Genomic DNA, 15,297 nt, shown 5'->3' with positions numbered 1-15,297 from the left:
TGAGGTGTGAAATATAAAATTGGCAACTTCACATCTCTTTATCCTGGAAATAGTTACAAGATCTATCCTTCGCACCTGGCAGTCAGCAAAGAGAAAGCATACAGAGAAGAGGAGAATGCACGGTTTCTATTTTTCCTCTTCATTCCCCATGTTTGCTTCGGCTTTGCCTCACCTAATCTGGATTAATGCTAAACCCTTAATATAAATGTGAAAATGAAAAAATCTTAATACGTGTTATAGGTAATTCTAGCGTTTTAGTTAGTGGTTTAATTTCCAGAGAAATGGCAATACCCATTTAAAGTACCATGTACGCTTTAACTAAAATTTCTCATATTTGTTATGTGTCTGGCATGAACCAAAGGATGGATTCTGGAATTATTTGAGATTATGACATGCTTTTTACAGGATGTCCCGTGCTTGCATCTTATATATATAATAATACCCTCCACCTCCATGATCATTATAGCTACTGACAAACGAAGATCTAACCAAGATTGTTTTGTTTGGGTATAATAGCCTTCCTATCCCGTCTAAGAAAATTCAATTTTTCACTCTGGATGATATCATTGGGATATCCACTTTTCACAGTCGTAGAAAGTATTGTCTCAAACCCAGTTTCCAACAAATCCATATCAGAGACATTTCTTACCATTCTGGACATTTAGTTATGAGATTGCATCAACAGAATACAGAGAAGCAGAGATGACTATATATTTTTTTTATTGATTTTGAAAATAAGTCAGTGGAAAAGGTCTTGTCAGTAGGTCTAATGATGACTATTTTCAGGTGTGGATTGCAAATTTAAAAAATGAAAAAAACATCTCCACAGGTCCTGTCCATATACTCTAGCTTCCCAGGTCTTTTCAGGTACTGAAATTAAAGTAATTTTTTCAACTGTTTATATATTAGTTTGCTATTATCATACCGGTAGTGCTAGTTAAGTATTATCATGAACTAGTTTTGTCTCCATTATTCTCTAAACTGTTTACTATATTAGTTAGCTATGGGGATCTATTTAGAGTTCGCATACGTTTTTTATTTTTAGGACTTTCCTTGCTGGTGGATGTATTGTAAAACCATTAGACTGAATTTGAGGGTTTATTAGTAATCTATGAATGGAAAAGAAACTCTGGAATTGAAAAAACATATCGAAATACACAGCTTAGCACATAGCATAAAATAGTTTCTGCTGATTCATATGTTAGTGTCTTGCGGGATTATTCACTAAGGTGATAATTCAAAGTAAATTTAAATTTTAAGGCTAGGGTAGATTAAATAAAGTTGGGGCATCCAATAGGTAAACCCCAGATGTTGTAGAACTACAACTCCCATGATGCTTTGCATGCCTTTAGAAGGCCTTTAGAATGACAAAGCATTGGGGAAGCTTTAGTTTTAAAACATCTGGGGATATACCTTTTTGGCACCCGTGAACTAAAGCATAATCGGCTTAGATAATTTTTCCAGTTCAGCTACTTTGACTTTAAATTTGAAATTCACAAAAGGGGTTCATTTGTGTAAAAGTACTGTGATAAAAAATTATTTTGCATATTTAAATCAGTAGCATTTAAATCAATGAGTTCTCTTGTGCTTATTTTACATTTTAAAGATAGTATACCTGCAAGTTATTAACTGTACTAAATTGCATCAATGTGTTCTTCATAACTAAAGCTTAGACTGTTTTAAAACTAAAATTCATAAAAAAAAGTAAAAACTGACTATAACCCTCATCAAGACATACGGTATATCATTGTGGTAAAGTATCAGAGAGCAGATGAGTGGGAGTTGTTAAAGACCCTGCCAACAAGCAAAATCCCATTTGTACACTTCTCAAAACATCAAATTCCCTCAAGCTCTGGCCAATGATGAGTGAATGCCAGGCTTAACAGTCTGTTATTGATGGCATTGACCATTCTGAACTTAAAATGATATGTGAGTTATTTAATAAAAACATACTAGTGCTAATCAGTGCAAGAGTACGAGAACACAGGCCAAATGTCAGGCCAAATGCTGTGAATTAAAAAGCTGAAATCTACACCAGTGATACATTAATGCCAGTTCTTCATTATAGGCTACGTGTTTTAGTGTGTCCTGGGTCATTTTTCATTTTTTTAATTCCTATCCTGGACATATATATCAATGTTGATTTGGGATTTTAACTTTTTAAAATAAGTTAAATGTTTTGCGATTACATGACACAATCATTACTTTACTTACAATAACAGTGGATATTTGACGATTCTTAGGTCAAAAATATATGTTTGTGCCATTACTTGAATGAAAAAAAATCATATGAAATGAAAGCTCACAGTATATGCTGATATAAACAGATGTGAACGAATCTGGAACTTTGTCTTTTAGACAATTTTAATTCTGCCCACGGGAGAGACACGTTTTATCATGTAAACTGATCCCTAAAACCTGCACCGTTGTTCTGTTTTGAGTAAAGTCCACTGAGCAATCATTTCTTAATTTGCGTGGGTGTCCTACATTAAATCATACAAATAAGTTAGAAGAAAAGCAATTTGCCAAACTTCTTTAAATCTTTCATATTGTAGAATAAAGTGTCGGAAGGATAGTGGAGTTTTCCTCGGCTGCTTTACGGGTAGAGAAATCTGAATACGTGCAATCAAGAGATATTTCTTCCCTATTAAATTTAGAATTTGTGTTCTATCAGTTTACTTTAGTTAAAAGAGTTAATAAAGCATTTAAAAATAACGTCCACGCTTGTAGATATGTAGCAAATTATTTATATAAAGTCATTTCAACCAGGCAATTAAGTTCAAATATAAAAACACGTGTGAGCAGGTAATCTTGTATATATAAATATGAATGGATGGGCACAGAGAAGAAGAATAGGTCCTTACTAAGGTCTCAATTTAATATTTTTGTATAAGCTTTTGAAATTATTTAATTCGTTGAGTAAACTTTTCAAGGATTATCTACAAAATAATCCATTAGACTTTAACGGTAATTTATGTAGATATATCATTGGAAAGATTACCCAAAATATTAAATCATTCGAAACGAAAAATATTATTATTATATCTGAAAATAAAATGTAATTCATCTTTGTTAGGACACTGAAGCAATATATTAATCTCAGGCTCATCCTGCCATCCTAATAATGTTCCCTGGCGTTCTGCATCCAGGGATACCTGTGAACTATCCTTTACATCACAGTGTGAGCACATTATTATACGCATACAAAAAGAGAAGTCCTGCGCTTAAGCTGCAAGGACTACAACACACATCAGCCCCAATATATAGTAAAAACCAAAGAAAAGAAAATGTTACTTGCGCTTTTTCCTTAATCCCTATGTATATTTAGACAAATGGAGGTCATTTAGTTGCTCCAATGGCCATTGGAGGGATGCCCGCCTGCCAACGTCAAGGCAGACCCCCCCTAAGCGGGTCCTAACACTGACCCTTCAGCCTGCTTCCTTGAGCTTCTGGCAAAGATATCTCTAATGAGACAGAAAGGGGTATTTTTTATATACACCCCTTTACTTATTAACCCTTAATAGGGAACACATGGGATGGGTAGCAGCATTGTAACCAGGCTGTGTGATACAAAGTAAATACAAATACAAAAAGAGAAGTCCTGCGCTTAAGCTGCAAGGACTACAACACACATCAGCCCCAATATATAGTAAAAACCAAAGAAAAGAAAATGTTACTTGCGCTTTTTCCTTAATCCCTATGTATATTTAGACAAATGGAGGTCATTTAGTTGCTCCAATGGCCATTGGAGGGATGCCCGCCTGCCAACGTCAAGGCAGACCCCCCCTAAGCGGGTCCTAACACTGACCCTTCAGCCTGCTTCCTTGAGCTTCTGGCAAAGATATCTCTAATGAGACAGAAAGGGGTATTTTTTATATACACCCCTTTACTTATTAACCCTTAATAGGGAACACATGGGATGGGTAGCAGCATTGTAACCAGGCTGTGTGATACAAAGTAAATACAAATACAAAAAGAGAAGTCCTGCGCTTAAGCTGCAAGGACTACAACACACATCAGCCCCAATATATAGTAAAAACCAAAGAAAAGAAAATGTTACTTGCGCTTTTTCCTTAATCCCTATGTATATTTAGACAAATGGAGGTCATTTAGTTGCTCCAATGGCCATTGGAGGGATGCCCGCCTGCCAACGTCAAGGCAGACCCCCCCTAAGCGGGTCCTAACACTGACCCTTCAGCCTGCTTCCTTGAGCTTCTGGCAAAGATATCTCTAATGAGACAGAAAGGGGTATTTTTTATATACACCCCTTTACTTATTAACCCTTAATAGGGAACACATGGGATGGGTAGCAGCATTGTAACCAGGCTGTGTGATACAAAGTAAATACAAATACAAAAAGAGAAGTCCTGCGCTTAAGCTGCAAGGACTACAACACACATCAGCCCCAATATATAGTAAAAACCAAAGAAAAGAAAATGTTACTTGCGCTTTTTCCTTAATCCCTATGTATATTTAGACAAATGGAGGTCATTTAGTTGCTCCAATGGCCATTGGAGGGATGCCCGCCTGCCAACGTCAAGGCAGACCCCCCCTAAGCGGGTCCTAACACTGACCCTTCAGCCTGCTTCCTTGAGCTTCTGGCAAAGATATCTCTAATGAGACAGAAAGGGGTATTTTTTATATACACCCCTTTACTTATTAACCCTTAATAGGGAACACATGGGATGGGTAGCAGCATTGTAACCAGGCTGTGTGATACAAAGTAAATACAAATACAAAAAGAGAAGTCCTGCGCTTAAGCTGCAAGGACTACAACACACATCAGCCCCAATATATAGTAAAAACCAAAGAAAAGAAAATGTTACTTGCGCTTTTTCCTTAATCCCTATGTATATTTAGACAAATGGAGGTCATTTAGTTGCTCCAATGGCCATTGGAGGGATGCCCGCCTGCCAACGTCAAGGCAGACCCCCCCTAAGCGGGTCCTAACACTGACCCTTCAGCCTGCTTCCTTGAGCTTCTGGCAAAGATATCTCTAATGAGACAGAAAGGGGTATTTTTTATATACACCCCTTTACTTATTAACCCTTAATAGGGAACACATGGGATGGGTAGCAGCATTGTAACCAGGCTGTGTGATACAAAGTAAATACAAATACAAAAAGAGAAGTCCTGCGCTTAAGCTGCAAGGACTACAACACACATCAGCCCCAATATATAGTAAAAACCAAAGAAAAGAAAATGTTACTTGCGCTTTTTCCTTAATCCCTATGTATATTTAGACAAATGGAGGTCATTTAGTTGCTCCAATGGCCATTGGAGGGATGCCCGCCTGCCAACGTCAAGGCAGACCCCCCCTAAGCGGGTCCTAACACTGACCCTTCAGCCTGCTTCCTTGAGCTTCTGGCAAAGATATCTCTAATGAGACAGAAAGGGGTATTTTTTATATACACCCCTTTACTTATTAACCCTTAATAGGGAACACATGGGATGGGTAGCAGCATTGTAACCAGGCTGTGTGATACAAAGTAAATACAAATACAAAAAGAGAAGTCCTGCGCTTAAGCTGCAAGGACTACAACACACATCAGCCCCAATATATAGTAAAAACCAAAGAAAAGAAAATGTTACTTGCGCTTTTTCCTTAATCCCTATGTATATTTAGACAAATGGAGGTCATTTAGTTGCTCCAATGGCCATTGGAGGGATGCCCGCCTGCCAACGTCAAGGCAGACCCCCCCTAAGCGGGTCCTAACACTGACCCTTCAGCCTGCTTCCTTGAGCTTCTGGCAAAGATATCTCTAATGAGACAGAAAGGGGTATTTTTTATATACACCCCTTTACTTATTAACCCTTAATAGGGAACACATGGGATGGGTAGCAGCATTGTAACCAGGCTGTGTGATACAAAGTAAATACAAATACAAAAAGAGAAGTCCTGCGCTTAAGCTGCAAGGACTACAACACACATCAGCCCCAATATATAGTAAAAACCAAAGAAAAGAAAATGTTACTTGCGCTTTTTCCTTAATCCCTATGTATATTTAGACAAATGGAGGTCATTTAGTTGCTCCAATGGCCATTGGAGGGATGCCCGCCTGCCAACGTCAAGGCAGACCCCCCCTAAGCGGGTCCTAACACTGACCCTTCAGCCTGCTTCCTTGAGCTTCTGGCAAAGATATCTCTAATGAGACAGAAAGGGGTATTTTTTATATACACCCCTTTACTTATTAACCCTTAATAGGGAACACATGGGATGGGTAGCAGCATTGTAACCAGGCTGTGTGATACAAAGTAAATACAAATACAAAAAGAGAAGTCCTGCGCTTAAGCTGCAAGGACTACAACACACATCAGCCCCAATATATAGTAAAAACCAAAGAAAAGAAAATGTTACTTGCGCTTTTTCCTTAATCCCTATGTATATTTAGACAAATGGAGGTCATTTAGTTGCTCCAATGGCCATTGGAGGGATGCCCGCCTGCCAACGTCAAGGCAGACCCCCCCTAAGCGGGTCCTAACACTGACCCTTCAGCCTGCTTCCTTGAGCTTCTGGCAAAGATATCTCTAATGAGACAGAAAGGGGTATTTTTTATATACACCCCTTTACTTATTAACCCTTAATAGGGAACACATGGGATGGGTAGCAGCATTGTAACCAGGCTGTGTGATACAAAGTAAATACAAATACAAAAAGAGAAGTCCTGCGCTTAAGCTGCAAGGACTACAACACACATCAGCCCCAATATATAGTAAAAACCAAAGAAAAGAAAATGTTACTTGCGCTTTTTCCTTAATCCCTATGTATATTTAGACAAATGGAGGTCATTTAGTTGCTCCAATGGCCATTGGAGGGATGCCCGCCTGCCAACGTCAAGGCAGACCCCCCCTAAGCGGGTCCTAACACTGACCCTTCAGCCTGCTTCCTTGAGCTTCTGGCAAAGATATCTCTAATGAGACAGAAAGGGGTATTTTTTATATACACCCCTTTACTTATTAACCCTTAATAGGGAACACATGGGATGGGTAGCAGCATTGTAACCAGGCTGTGTGATACAAAGTAAATACAAATACAAAAAGAGAAGTCCTGCGCTTAAGCTGCAAGGACTACAACACACATCAGCCCCAATATATAGTAAAAACCAAAGAAAAGAAAATGTTACTTGCGCTTTTTCCTTAATCCCTATGTATATTTAGACAAATGGAGGTCATTTAGTTGCTCCAATGGCCATTGGAGGGATGCCCGCCTGCCAACGTCAAGGCAGACCCCCCCTAAGCGGGTCCTAACACTGACCCTTCAGCCTGCTTCCTTGAGCTTCTGGCAAAGATATCTCTAATGAGACAGAAAGGGGTATTTTTTATACCTCCATTTGTCTAAATATACATAGGGATTAAGGAAAAAGCGCAAGTAACATTTTCTTTTCTTTGGTTTTTACTATATATTGGGGCTGATGTGTGTTGTAGTCCTTGCAGCTTAAGCGCAGGACTTCTCTTTTTGTATTTGTATTTACTTTGTATCACACAGCCTGGTTACAATGCTGCTACCCATCCCATGTGTTCCCTATTAAGGGTTAATAAGTAAAGGGGTGTATATAAAAAATACCCCTTTCTGTCTCATTAGAGATATCTTTGCCAGAAGCTCAAGGAAGCAGGCTGAAGGGTCAGTGTTAGGACCCGCTTAGGGGGGGTCTGCCTTGACGTTGGCAGGCGGGCATCCCTCCAATGGCCATTGGAGCAACTAAATGACCTCCATTTGTCTAAATATACATAGGGATTAAGGAAAAAGCGCAAGTAACATTTTCTTTTCTTTGGTTTTTACTATATATTGGGGCTGATGTGTGTTGTAGTCCTTGCAGCTTAAGCGCAGGACTTCTCTTTTTGTATTTGTATTTACTTTGTATCACACAGCCTGGTTACAATGCTGCTACCCATCCCATGTGTTCCCTATTAAGGGTTAATAAGTAAAGGGGTGTATATAAAAAATACCCCTTTCTGTCTCATTAGAGATATCTTTGCCAGAAGCTCAAGGAAGCAGGCTGAAGGGTCAGTGTTAGGACCCGCTTAGGGGGGGTCTGCCTTGACGTTGGCAGGCGGGCATCCCTCCAATGGCCATTGGAGCAACTAAATGACCTCCATTTGTCTAAATATACATAGGGATTAAGGAAAAAGCGCAAGTAACATTTTCTTTTCTTTGGTTTTTACTATATATTGGGGCTGATGTGTGTTGTAGTCCTTGCAGCTTAAGCGCAGGACTTCTCTTTTTGTATTTGTATTTACTTTGTATCACACAGCCTGGTTACAATGCTGCTACCCATCCCATGTGTTCCCTATTAAGGGTTAATAAGTAAAGGGGTGTATATAAAAAATACCCCTTTCTGTCTCATTAGAGATATCTTTGCCAGAAGCTCAAGGAAGCAGGCTGAAGGGTCAGTGTTAGGACCCGCTTAGGGGGGGTCTGCCTTGACGTTGGCAGGCGGGCATCCCTCCAATGGCCATTGGAGCAACTAAATGACCTCCATTTGTCTAAATATACATAGGGATTAAGGAAAAAGCGCAAGTAACATTTTCTTTTCTTTGGTTTTTACTATATATTGGGGCTGATGTGTGTTGTAGTCCTTGCAGCTTAAGCGCAGGACTTCTCTTTTTGTATTTGTATTTACTTTGTATCACACAGCCTGGTTACAATGCTGCTACCCATCCCATGTGTTCCCTATTAAGGGTTAATAAGTAAAGGGGTGTATATAAAAAATACCCCTTTCTGTCTCATTAGAGATATCTTTGCCAGAAGCTCAAGGAAGCAGGCTGAAGGGTCAGTGTTAGGACCCGCTTAGGGGGGGTCTGCCTTGATGTTGGCAGGCGGGCATCCCTCCAATGGCCATTGGAGCAACTAAATGACCTCCATTTGTCTAAATATACATAGGGATTAAGGAAAAAGCGCAAGTAACATTTTCTTTTCTTTGGTTTTTACTATATATTGGGGCTGATGTGTGTTGTAGTCCTTGCAGCTTAAGCGCAGGACTTCTCTTTTTGTATTTGTATTTACTTTGTATCACACAGCCTGGTTACAATGCTGCTACCCATCCCATGTGTTCCCTATTAAGGGTTAATAAGTAAAGGGGTGTATATAAAAAATACCCCTTTCTGTCTCATTAGAGATATCTTTGCCAGAAGCTCAAGGAAGCAGGCTGAAGGGTCAGTGTTAGGACCCGCTTAGGGGGGGTCTGCCTTGACGTTGGCAGGCGGGCATCCCTCCAATGGCCATTGGAGCAACTAAATGACCTCCATTTGTCTAAATATACATAGGGATTAAGGAAAAAGCGCAAGTAACATTTTCTTTTCTTTGGTTTTTACTATATATTGGGGCTGATGTGTGTTGTAGTCCTTGCAGCTTAAGCGCAGGACTTCTCTTTTTGTATTTGTATTTACTTTGTATCACACAGCCTGGTTACAATGCTGCTACCCATCCCATGTGTTCCCTATTAAGGGTTAATAAGTAAAGGGGTGTATATAAAAAATACCCCTTTCTGTCTCATTAGAGATATCTTTGCCAGAAGCTCAAGGAAGCAGGCTGAAGGGTCAGTGTTAGGACCCGCTTAGGGGGGGTCTGCCTTGACGTTGGCAGGCGGGCATCCCTCCAATGGCCATTGGAGCAACTAAATGACCTCCATTTGTCTAAATATACATAGGGATTAAGGAAAAAGCGCAAGTAACATTTTCTTTTCTTTGGTTTTTACTATATATTGGGGCTGATGTGTGTTGTAGTCCTTGCAGCTTAAGCGCAGGACTTCTCTTTTTGTATTTGTATTTACTTTGTATCACACAGCCTGGTTACAATGCTGCTACCCATCCCATGTGTTCCCTATTAAGGGTTAATAAGTAAAGGGGTGTATATAAAAAATACCCCTTTCTGTCTCATTAGAGATATCTTTGCCAGAAGCTCAAGGAAGCAGGCTGAAGGGTCAGTGTTAGGACCCGCTTAGGGGGGGTCTGCCTTGACGTTGGCAGGCGGGCATCCCTCCAATGGCCATTGGAGCAACTAAATGACCTCCATTTGTCTAAATATACATAGGGATTAAGGAAAAAGCGCAAGTAACATTTTCTTTTCTTTGGTTTTTACTATATATTGGGGCTGATGTGTGTTGTAGTCCTTGCAGCTTAAGCGCAGGACTTCTCTTTTTGTATTTGTATTTACTTTGTATCACACAGCCTGGTTACAATGCTGCTACCCATCCCATGTGTTCCCTATTAAGGGTTAATAAGTAAAGGGGTGTATATAAAAAATACCCCTTTCTGTCTCATTAGAGATATCTTTGCCAGAAGCTCAAGGAAGCAGGCTGAAGGGTCAGTGTTAGGACCCGCTTAGGGGGGGTCTGCCTTGACGTTGGCAGGCGGGCATCCCTCCAATGGCCATTGGAGCAACTAAATGACCTCCATTTGTCTAAATATACATAGGGATTAAGGAAAAAGCGCAAGTAACATTTTCTTTTCTTTGGTTTTTACTATATATTGGGGCTGATGTGTGTTGTAGTCCTTGCAGCTTAAGCGCAGGACTTCTCTTTTTGTATTTGTATTTACTTTGTATCACACAGCCTGGTTACAATGCTGCTACCCATCCCATGTGTTCCCTATTAAGGGTTAATAAGTAAAGGGGTGTATATAAAAAATACCCCTTTCTGTCTCATTAGAGATATCTTTGCCAGAAGCTCAAGGAAGCAGGCTGAAGGGTCAGTGTTAGGACCCGCTTAGGGGGGGTCTGCCTTGACGTTGGCAGGCGGGCATCCCTCCAATGGCCATTGGAGCAACTAAATGACCTCCATTTGTCTAAATATACATAGGGATTAAGGAAAAAGCGCAAGTAACATTTTCTTTTCTTTGGTTTTTACATTATTATACGCGATCACTAGGACCCTGCACACAGTGCTTCAGCAGCACTCTCTACAAGGTACTTTAGGCTGGAGGCTATGCAGGCTCCTTCAGTGGTTGTGCCAACTACCCATTTTCCAGGAGGAACCATCCATCATGGCACGAGTTGCATCCCTGGCGCTCCACCTTTCAGGACCTCCTATCTCGCTCTCATACCTCCAAATATTGGAAGGTGTGCAATCATAAACAAGGACATAGTATTTAGCTTTTCAAATCCATACCACTTGCACACAGTCTCAAACATACAAAATGTACAGATAAAAAAAATTGTGACAGTTTGTGTACAAAAAGGTGCTTAATATTAAACACAAATTATAATACACAGCTGCTTTGATTTAACACTTAGTGGATATTGCAAATTCCACAGCAAAAAATAATACAGATATTTAAATGGGAGAACCAGGAAAGGAAAATTACACCAACTGAGGAAGCCCTACTGGCGAAATGCATTTTGGTTGACAGATAGGAGGAAGCCCTTTTGCCCTTGTATTTACATATTGTTTTTATTTTATATTGTTTTAACATGTAAAAATAAAATCCCATTAATCTGGCAAGTTTTCCTCATTTATCTGAAGTTCCTGGTTCTACAAAGGAAGTGTAACCCTAAAAATTGACACATAGCTGTAAAAACTAGGAGCCAGTTATACAGCAGGCTCCAAATAAGGTGCGTTTACACCAATATTGATTTATAGATTTTCTTTTGTGTTAAACTGGTGCACCCAGATTATCTTCCTATCTTTTTCATATATGCAGCCATTGTGGAAGAATACCATGGAAACTGTGTTGGAAGAAGGTTGTGTTTACCACCTATTAAGACCCAAACATTTGACAGTTTAGAGCTTATATCATTAAAAGCCTCAATAAAATGTGAGTCTTTTACTACTCGCTGTATATATCGATCTTTTTTAATAACAATAGTATTTTACTATTGTTGTTTTTTATATGTCCGTTCTACTTAAATCCCCTACATTTGAGGAATGTGTTTATGCGTTTAGCGCTGCAGTTCAGTGTTTGGGCGGTAAGGTATATCACCTAAACATTGGGATTCTGTTTTTTTGTATACAAAATATACACCACCTAGAAGTGTTGCCCATTAGCATTTGTATACACAGAAAGATGTTAAAAAAAACCATAAAACTCACACATACTTGTGCAGTCTCTTTCTACCTTAAGTGTACTCCCACACTATACACAACAGCAAACAGCACTCATGTTTACAATCCAATACAATTACCAGGTGAAGGTAGTCAGAATAATCTTTGAAATCTTGAATGATGCACACAATCAATAAAAAAGTTATAATAAAAGTAGTAAAAGAAATAAAAAGTGTATTTAACACGTGTAAGAAATCTGCTGGGTTTTTAGAATTATTTTCCATCTACATTTAGCGAATTTTTAGAAGCTTGTTGTGAAATCACTGCAACTTGCTGTTTAACAACAAGCTCCCATCGTATTTTGTCACTTTTGATGTTTTAATATGAATCTTGTTCCTGAAAATTACACTGGGGATATTACTGTCAAAGATAAACATGTAACTTGTAGTGAAATGCACTTTTTCAGTGTAATTTTCCAGACCAAGTAATATTGGCTGTTATGTGAACCTTCCATACATACATCAATTATAAAGGAACCGTGGTGATATTAACTCTAGAATAGTGATGTCGCGAACATAACATTTTCGGTTCGTGAACGGCGAACGCAAACTTCCGCAAATGTTCGCGAACGGGCGAACCGGGCGAACCGCCATAGACTTCAATGGGCCGGTCGAATTTTAAAACCAACAGGGACTCTTTCTGGCCCCAATAGTGATGGAAATGTTGTTTCAAGGGGACTAACACCTGGACTGTGGCATGCCGGAGGGGGATCCATGGCAAAACTCCCATGGAAAATTACATAGTTGATGCAGAGTCTGGTTTTAATCCATAAAGGGCATAAATCACCTAACATTCCTAAATTGTTTGCAATAACGTGCTTTAAAACATCAGGTATGATGTTGTATCGATCAGGTAGTGTAAGGGTTACGCCCGCTTCACAGTGACAGACCAAACTCCCCGTTTAACGCACCGCAAACAACCACAAACAGTCAATTTGCACAACCGCAAGCTCCCCATTTGCACAAGGTTGGATACCAAGCTAGCCATGTCCCGTTCCTTGTCCTCACTGATGTCATTGAAGATCTCTCTTCCTCCACCCAGGAAGCGGAGATGGAAAAAGATGCTTGGTCGGTCCTCCTACTTCAAATTTGGGGCACTGCGCGTGCAATCTAATGTGCCACCAGATAGGAGTGGTGTGTTAAGTAGTACTATTCCTATCAATTTAATCCCTGTTATGTCCCCTATCAGGGGACGTGTATATAAGGCATCGATTTTAGGAAGCGGGAGATGGAAAAAGATGCTTGGTCGGTCCTCCTACTTCAAATTTGGGGCACTGCGCGTGCAATCTAATGTGCCACTAGATAGGAGTGGTGTGTTTAATAGTACTATTCCTATCAGTTTAATCCCTGTTACGTCCCCTATCAGGGGACGTGTATATTAGGCATCGATTTTAGCAAGCGGGAGATGGAAAAAGATGCTTGGTCGGTCCTCCTACTTCAAATTTGGGGCACTGCGCGTGCAATCTAATGTGTCACCAGATAGGAGTGGTGTGTTAAGTAGTACTATTCCTATCAGTTTAATCCCTGTTAATTGTTTTGGATCAAAGAAAACTTTGATTATTTGTTTATCTACTCCTTCCAAATTGATTGATTAATGCGTGCACGCTTTCCCTAGAAGTAATTCACACCGGAGACAAAGGTTCTGATCAGTGAAATACTAAGGAATGCTTCATTCCCCAAAGTGGGGGCTCCTTCTTAAAGCAAAAATACGTCACAGTTTAACATACAGTATCCATTCAACAATTGGTTAACATTCTAAACTAAAGGGTCTTGTCTAAACCCACCCTACAGGATGTGATGTCATCATTACAGAGCTTTTCCCCCCATATTCCAGCTCCGGCTTGGATACATGAAGAAAGGGGAAGTGAGTAGTTTCTTTGTTACTTTAACAGTGATTCTCCATTTTGTTGCACGTGGAATTGGCACAAAGGAAGTGGGGGAGGAGTTAGCAAAGGAAGCTAACTATTAACACAGGAATGTGTAACAGGAAACTTGCAGAGGAAATAGTGACTGGCAGAAGTTGGCAGAGTAGACGCTGTAGGCCTGACACACACGCTTGCAGACAACTAACTGCTATTCAATCTATTACAGTCAAAATTTTATTTATTTTTTTAAATGTACACTACTGTTACACCAGATATGACTTGCACTGGTGTTACACTGTGCCCTGGCAGGCCCTGAAACGCACACGCGTGAAGGAAACTGACTGCTATTATTTCACAGTCAAATTTCTAGGTTTTTTTTAATGTACACTACTGTTACACCAGATATGAGTTGCACTGGTGTGACACTGTGCCCTGGCAGGCCCTGAAACGCACACATGTGAAGGAAACTGACTGCTATTATTTCAGAGTCAAAAAAGTGTTGTTTTTTTTAAATGTACACTACTGTTACACGAGATGTAAGTTGCACTGGTGTGGCACTGTGCCCTGGAAGGCCCTGAAACGCACACGTGTGAAGGAAACTGACTGCTATTATTTCACAGTCAAATTTCTATTTTTTTTTTTTTTTAATGTACACTACTGTTACACCAGATATGAGTTTCACTGGTGTGACACTGTGCCCTGGCAGGCCCTGAAACGCACACGTGTGAAGGAAACTGACTGCTATTATATTACAGTCAAAAAAGTTTTTTGTTTTTTTTTTTAAATGCAAGCTATTGTGACACCAGATATGAGTGGTGGCACTGGGCAAGTGGGCACAGTATACGCTGTGAGCCTGACACACACGCTGGCAGGTAGGCAACTGCAATTAGATTACACAAAAAAAAAAAAAGCAGAGTGATGTTCTAGCCATAAAAAGGGCTTTTTGGGGTGCTGTCCTTACAGCAGAGATCAGATGAGTCCTTCAGGACTGTAGTGGACACTGAATACGCTAGCCTAGCTATCGATTTCCCTATTAAATCAGCAGCAGCTACACTGTCCCTCCTCTCACTAAGAATGCAGCTTCCGGTGGGGGTGGGGCCTGGCCATCATGGCGGACGGACGTGCATGAAGTGATCTCCCTGCATACAGCCTGCAAAGTGAGACCCACATTATACAAGAAATAAAACTTAAATTAAAACAAAAAAACTTAATAGAACCTAGATTATTGAAAAATGCGTACAGAGCCCTAATGCAGATCAATAAATGTGATCATTATTTTATGCATTTTAAAAATCTAGGGTGGCCATTAATTTTTAAGTGATTAGACCACCTTCTGTTTTTTTGGAGTCTGACCTGACTATTGTAACAGTAATCTCTCCTATGTGAAAACAATAA

Source organism: Pelobates fuscus, chromosome 4 (assembly GCF_036172605.1).
Source record: "Pelobates fuscus isolate aPelFus1 chromosome 4, aPelFus1.pri, whole genome shotgun sequence".
Classification (NCBI taxonomy): domain Eukaryota; kingdom Metazoa; phylum Chordata; class Amphibia; order Anura; family Pelobatidae; genus Pelobates; species Pelobates fuscus.
The sequence above is the reverse complement of the archived record's forward strand: the minus strand, read 5'-3'. Positions refer to the sequence as shown.